At 33.2% G+C, this 7835-nt stretch overlaps 1 long non-coding RNA gene across 1 annotated transcript; it reads left to right on the top strand.

Annotated features, from left to right (window-relative positions):
• Nucleotides 839-1852, top strand: LOC107623316. The gene is made up of 4 exons (XR_001616420.2): nt 839-922; nt 1154-1200; nt 1577-1639; nt 1766-1852. It is a non-coding gene; the product is annotated as an uncharacterized LOC107623316 (long non-coding RNA).

Raw genomic sequence — 7835 nt, 5'->3', positions numbered from 1 at the left:
ATTATTATTATTATTATTATTATTATTATTATTATTATTATTATTATTATTATTATTATTATTATTATTATTATTATTATTATTATTATTATTATTATTATTATTATTATTATTATTATTATTATTATTATTATTATTATTATTATTATTATTATTATTATTATGTTTGTAAAGACTTGCATTTTAAGTTTTAATATGTAATTTTAATTTTATTTATATAATTTTATATTTTTTAAATTATGACCGGGTCAACCGGGTGAATCAGTGACCCATCGATTGAACCAGACCGAGTGGATTACCGATTCAATTCTGATAACTATAACTGTAGATTTATAGCCCTTATTTCTTACTATATTAGTTTTAGTATATTAAAGGCAAAATTTCCAAGGCGTAGAGCGAAGAAAATGGTCAAACAATCAACTCAATTGAAGGAACTTAAAACCCAAACGCAGCAACCTCAATTCAAAGAGCTTGAAATCGAAGGTACAGCAAAATCAAATAACAGATTTCTTGATTAGCATAAAGTTTTCACTATTTATTTATTTTTATTAAAACTCTACCTGTGTGTTTGTGGCAGTGGAGTGTCAAATCAGTGCAATTAAGGTGGTTCGTGATGTTGAGATTGAGCGATTGTTGATGGAACTTCGTTTGGTTCGGTCGTGTTTCAGTGAGGAACAGCTCCGGAAGCTAATGCTACAGGTCTTCGAAGAAACCTTACCGAATCCCTCAATTGTGAAAGATGAAGGTAATGGAAAATTTGATGTGAAGTGGAAAGAGAGAGGGAGCAGAATGTCCACGACTTGTGGTGGTGTAGAAAGAGATTTGCACGCTTCTCTGTTCTAGAGGCTTTCGATTACTTTTCCTTCGGAATGTCCTTTTTCGGTTTCTCAGTTTGGTGGTTTTGAATACTCTAGCAATACTGGTAGTGTTTAGTTTTCTCTTTCGATTTAACTCATTTCATATCTGAATTAAAGTTTCCTAAATTGAATTAAAAAAAATGGAAATGTATGTTACGAAACATACTATTGTTCTGTGCCCCTTAAAATGTTTGAGTTCCTTCAATTTTGAACGATTTTACTATAGATATTATAGTTCTTATACATTTTGGCATAGATTGTAGTTGATACCTGTTAGTTTACTTCTTTGTTGGTAGGGAGAACAGGATTTCTTAGTGATGAAAATCTTCATTTTAAGGACTTTGTATGTTCTCTATCTTCTCTGTGCACTTTGATTAATTGTATTTTGTAACATCCTTAGCTGGCTTGTTTGGGTCACTTACATAGGACTTGATGCGACATAAAATTGGGGTAGCTGTGTAGGAGCAGCATTAATATAGCACTTCCATTCTCATTTCCATCATGTGCTGAAGCATCCACGAATTGATTTGAATGAGAAATGTTGCTATTCATTTAGGATCCTTTCATGTGCAGATGGAAGAGAACTTGCCTCTATTACTAGTTTCATTGTATACGCTGCTAAATCTATTATGACTAACTTAAACAGCTTGCAAATAAAAACTAATTAGTGGTTGCAATATATTGTGATAATATGAATTAATTGAATGTTTGTTACATAGGTTTTTGAGGAGCCATGTGAAGCTCAGACTCTCACAAGTCAAGAAGGTCTTCAGACTCCCAATGTCCGAATTTTCTCCTTTTATTTTTTACCTTTTGTTTTTTATGGATGACTTTATGAACTCTAGTATTCATTGCTGAGGCTATTTTTTAAACAGTTGTGATTGATTTGACTTTGTTGCCTTTTGCAGGTGAGTAGTCAGCGCTTGTCTGTTGGGATGACACCCAAAACCCTTAGGCTGTCGAAACCTAGTGAGATGCTTCTCTCTGTCCATGGATCACCTTTTGGTGTTTACAAGCAAAATAACATGGAAGCTATATATGGTATGAAGCAAATGTTCTATTTGAAACTATTGCTATATCTTGTTCATTTAGTTTCCTTGTTGCATGAAGAGATACTTTCCTAAAAATAAACTACCAAGAATGGTACTTGAAAGTTTATGCCGCTAATAAAAATAACCTAGAAAGATAACAAATAAGCTCCAAAGGATTTAAAAAGTGAGAAAACTAACCGGATATTAGTTATATTTTTTCATAAAATACTTTAGATATTAGATTTCGATGCGATTTTTTGTAAGTATTATTAGAAAAATGAGACTTTGTCATAGTTAAAATTTGGTGATTTGTCAAGGAATTTTTTCAAATTTTTTTGTGAATGATTGAATTTAAAATAAAATGCACAAGTTGTTTGCTAAATACAAAATTCCTTTATCATTTATGTAAAAAAATATGATATTTTTGTTAATTTTGTCACGTTTTTAAATCTTTTGAGACTTCTTTGTCATTCATAGAAATCTTGTTTGGTTATTTTTCATAGCGATATGAGTTTTTTGGTGCAATTTCGGTAGTTTACCTTGTTCCTAATAGCATGTGAGCTATTTTTAGCTCAATTTGTTAGTTATTTTATAAGCTAAGCTCTTAAGCCGGTGAGCTACTAAGCTTGAACTAAAAATTTGAGCTCATTTATTAAATGAGTCAAACTTAAATTTGCTATGTTCCATGAGTAGGGTTGTATATTCATTTGTCGGTTCACATAGATATGTAAATGCCTGAGACCTCGGCATAATATCACCTATATCATTATATATTATCAATAATAATATATTATATCTCAATTATTTGCATAATGTGTCTTGTAGATTAAATATGTTGAAAATAAGTATGTACTTATAGCCAAAAGCTTAATTAATATCTAAGGGTTAATGTTTAAAATGGTCTTTGAAATTTTACTCGTGCATCAAGATTCCATAATAAGATTAAGCTCGATAATAAATTAGTCAAACCATGAGTTGAGCTAAATATTATCAAGCTGAGTTTGAGCATTGTCAATTTTGGGGTTGACTTTGCGTAATTTCAAGCCTTGATTTTGTTTTTGTTCTTTCACACTGAATGAAATTCTTGGAATCTTCTAGAATACGCTAGTTATGATATCTATTATTATCTGCAGAGTCAGAAAAAGGTTAAATGCCTGCTAAAGCTATTATGCACACTAACAGTACCATCCTCTTCATCTCCTTAGAGGATGGCCATGTAAATTTAGTGGCCCCTAGTTCATCATTTTTCATTTAATGTTCTACAATTTTAGATGAATGCCATTGACTAATTAGATCGAAGAAATGCAAGTATTGGTTTTCAGTTGCTAGACTATTCTACAAAGTTGCTTATACCATATAGTTTCAAATTCAGTGTTGGTTTATACTTGGGGAAGCATAATTGTTAGATTATTACATAGTTACATTGAGGTTCAGTTATTTAGTCAGTAATGAGAATTATTCTCCTAAATATTTATGTTAGAATTGGTTTCATTCTGTTAAGAGTAGTACAAACTACTTAAAATGAGTATGTAAGTGATAGCTATGATTGATTGTATCAGTCAACCTCATTTTAAATTTATGCTTAGATTTTTCTCCCAGCCTACTCAATTTGTCTGATCCTCCGTGCATTCCATTGGCTATTGACATTTGTTAACCCTTCATGTTATAAATTTTAATAATTTGAATTGTGTATTCTCTTTGCTAATAGATGTTTTATATTGTTATGAAAACCATCATGTAGTATTTAATCTGAAAGTAATAGCAGAAGCAATAGAATAATAGCAAACGGCATACAATCCCATAAAAAAAGAAAAGAAAAAGGTAGACGTAAGTTGATTCTGCAATAAATCTTTCTCCTTTTTCACCCTATCGACGTTTGCAATGTAGCATTTGGACTAAGTCCAAAGTAGTTTTTGAGATTGTTCGTTTGCACCAGAAAAGTTTTTGAGATTTTAAATACATTATAAATATCTTTAAGATTAAAAAAATTGTATTATTATCATTTCAACAAATATTTATCGTCAAAACTAAAGTAACGTCATTTTTTCTAAGTCAACTTACTCAAGATATGATGTGTAACTCGACAGAGAGAGGATAGGAACCACGTGGTGCAATTTTTTTTATCTTGGAGATTTGTATAGTGCAATTAAAATTTCGGTAATTTTTTTTTTGTGCAAGCTGCCAATTTTAATGACCACTTTAGAGTTTAACAGAGTTTACATCGTAATATTTTCTCTTATGTTGCAAATAGTTGGTGTTTTTTTTATCTTGAAGTAGTTGGTGTTTAATCCATGGTCTGACTATTGGCACACTCTTCGCTAAAAGATAAAGTCTCTGTATTATATTTAGTGGAAAGTATATAAGAATGAGTTATATGTGAGTATCCTGTTTAGTTGAAGATAAATATAGAAATTGAAATAAACAAAATTACTAAAATATACTTATTAATAAAAAAATTAAAATTAGAATAAAATTCCCATTCGGTCATCCCACACATTGAAAACGAAAGAAATAAAGAAAGAGAGAGCAGAGACTGAACGAAAAGATAGGGAAGAAGAGGAAGGAAAGAGAGAAGAGGGGAGGGAGAGACGACGCCGATGGTATGGGTGTTCGTGCAGTTTGGATCGGTTTTGAGTCAAACACTCATTTGATTCGAATACTAATTTTACTTGAGGTGCGGTTTGGATGGAATCGGATTTGTGGTTTTGTAAATTACAAAATTAAACATACATAACAAATTTCAACATCAAATTTTAAATAACAAACAACAGCATAACGAATCTCAATAGTATGTTGAAAAATCAACAATAACACAATAGAAATAAAATTTATAAGTTGGTAAAAATAAATAAATAATTTTTTTAATTCATAAAATATTCATTAAATAATAATAATAATAATAATAATAATAATAATAATAATAATAATAATAATAATAATAATAATAATAATAATAATATTGCCAAGCTTAAATCAGAAGCTTAGTATAGCAATATGTAGGAATGAGATTTGTAAATCTAGTAGTGACCTAATGGCCAATTTTAATTAAAGACAAGTTAAAACTTTCACAATTTAACCCATGGATTATACAAGTCTAAATTGAAATCATAGCTTACAGTGGATGTCATGCCACTTAAACAAAAAACACAATTCAAGATAGTATGTTGAATTACCTAAAACCAAGTAATAGTATCTGGAATGTTGCATAAAACATTGTTTCCAACTAAGTAACACATTGATAACAAAACAAACATAACGAGCAATATCTAAAGATTTTTCCATTTACTAGAAGGTAATTTTGCCATTAGCTTGAACTTCTGTAGAAGAACATGTGGTGCACCAGTTTGGATGACAGAAAAATATCTCTTTCTCTTAGTTAGTTGACTCAGTGACTATTTCTTATTGGAGGAGGTTATTGCTACTGTACTTTTGTTCTTGACCAATGGTTGGGCTGAAGGTGTTTTAGGATTGGACTAGAATTGGTTATTAGACTGAGTTGTTGCATTCTTGGGTTGAGCTGCTGATTTCTTGGGTTTAGAAGCTGGTTTTTTGGGTTGAGTTGCTGGAGGGTTGGGTTGTGAGGATGAAGTCTTCCTCTACTTCCCTTTTTGAACTATTTGACCAGGGAGTTGTGAGGATGAAGCCTTCCTCCCTCTCTTAGGAGCTTTGGCAGCTTGTTGTGTTGAGATTTGGGCCTATGAAGGTAATCACAATTATATAAAAAGAATCAGAATTAAATACATAACCAAAAAGTAAAATATATACATAGCATAAACCCAAGTAAACCCTAGAGCATAATGGCACATACACTCTTATTAGATTTTGTGCAGCCCCCTTCTTATGCCCTACATCACCACAATTAGAGAATCTTTGAATTTGACCCCTCTGTGATAGGTGATTCTGGCTTCTGTTCTCCTCATCTCCAGATCCTCGCTTCCTCTTTTTCAGAGGTATGTGACTTGGCCTCCTATATGGAGGTGGCATGACATCATAATATTGGGTTCTCTTCTATAAATCCGGTCCATTCAGAGGGTATATCACCTTCTGGTAAGCATATTTCTTTTAGCAATCATCCCCATAGGATTTTAAATCTAGTCCTTTGAAGTTAATGCAACTAATGGCATGAGGACATGAAATTCCACTCATCTGCCACTTCCTGCAAGAACACTAAGCAGCAGCCAGATCCACAATAAATTTATCTAATCCACACATGACCTCATATTTATTAGTAGCTGACCAGTATGGCCTCCAGTCCCTAGCTAACCTTGCCCCTTTCTCCAATTTATTCCTAATTATTGGCATAATATTTTCCTAGTAAAGTTGAATCCTATCTCTATTAGCAGCCTATCTAGTCATGAGATACACCATAATGTCATCTAACATGGTTACAATAGGTTTTTCTCTTGCCTCTACTATGACAGCATTAAAATTTTCACTCATGTTATTAACAAGGGTGTCACATTTTGAATGAAATGTAAATCTAGAAGGCGACCAAAACCTGTGTGCAATGCCGTTTAAATGTCAAAATTCCCCATCATTACAAGTCTAGAGATTTCATTTCCTTCTCCCAATCCCTCCAATGAGTTGCCTTTGCACACTGCCACATTCTGTTCTTCATCTCTAAACTAGGAAATTTCTTTCTGAAATTGCTATAGAGATGCCTCATGCAGAGTCTGTTGTCACCCCTGGTATGACCTCTTCAAATGCTGGTAACAAACCTTATGAAATGAAGGTGAGCATGCATTTTGTTAGTCCAGAAATCATTGTATCTAATTTGAAACAATCATTATTTGTTAAAGCATAACAATAATGTAAACTGTATCATTACCTTCTGCTGATCAGACATGAAGGTGCATTTTCCAATTTTCTCCAACTCCAAATCCTCAACAAGATGGCGCAGAAACCAAATCAAGGAGTCATATGTCTCAGCTTCAACCACTACATAAGCAATTTGAAGCATCTGATCGTTCGGGTATCTTCCAATTGCAGTCAACAGTTGTCCACCCTGAGGAGTCTTTAAGAAGCATCCGTCCAAACTAACAAACGGTCTACAGTGTTGGAAGATTTTCTTGGATGCATCAAAGGATACATACAGTCTCTGGAATACACAATAATTCATCAAGATTGGGTTCTGGATCTCCTGAGCAAAATCCAGGGACCGAATCATTTTCAGGTAAACGGATGATCCTTCCGTCCAAAACGGTCTACAGTGTTGGAAGATTTTCTTGGATGCATCAAAGGATACATACAGTCTCTGGAATACACAATAATTCATCAAGATTGGGTTCTGGATCTCCTGAGCAAAATCCAGGGACCGAATCATTTTCAGTTTTCAGGTAGCATTGATTTACAGATTCCACTTTTTGTATGCCTTTGCCACCAACTCCTTTATTTTGATTCTTGGATTAGACTCCACCTTCTTCTTAAACTCTTAAACTGGCCATTTGGAGTTCATTATGCCAATCCTGTGTGTTTGCATGCAAGTATGTTGCAAATTTAAGCTTCTTAATTGCCATGTTGACTCCTCCCCGCCAACCCTGTGTGCATAAAGCCAAAAGAGGCACTCTTTGTGACAAACAGCCCTCTTCCAATCTGTCCTCCACCTCCTAACTCTCCTGAAACACCCTCGTTATGTTCCCCACTTTCTGCATTCTGAAATTCTATTTCAACCTCATCATCAACTGCTTCAGTCAAAGGGTCATCATCCTTTACTATCACACTCCTTTCTTGCTTTCCTTCAAATACCAACTATCTCAACACCAGCACCATTAAGTTTCTCACTTTCAACGCCCCAATAACTCCCCCTACGTCAATATAACCAATTTTCGGAAATCCATCCGCATCCCCAACATCATAGACCACAAACAAATCACCAAACCCCACATCTCAGCTATTTTGCACATCTCAATTACATCTGAGTCACCTTTTAACATCTTCAAGTTATTTT

The sequence above is a fragment of the Arachis ipaensis genome, chromosome B02, assembly GCF_000816755.2.
Source record: "Arachis ipaensis cultivar K30076 chromosome B02, Araip1.1, whole genome shotgun sequence".
NCBI lineage: Eukaryota > Viridiplantae > Streptophyta > Magnoliopsida > Fabales > Fabaceae > Arachis > Arachis ipaensis.
This window is presented reverse-complemented; position numbering and strand designations above follow the sequence as displayed.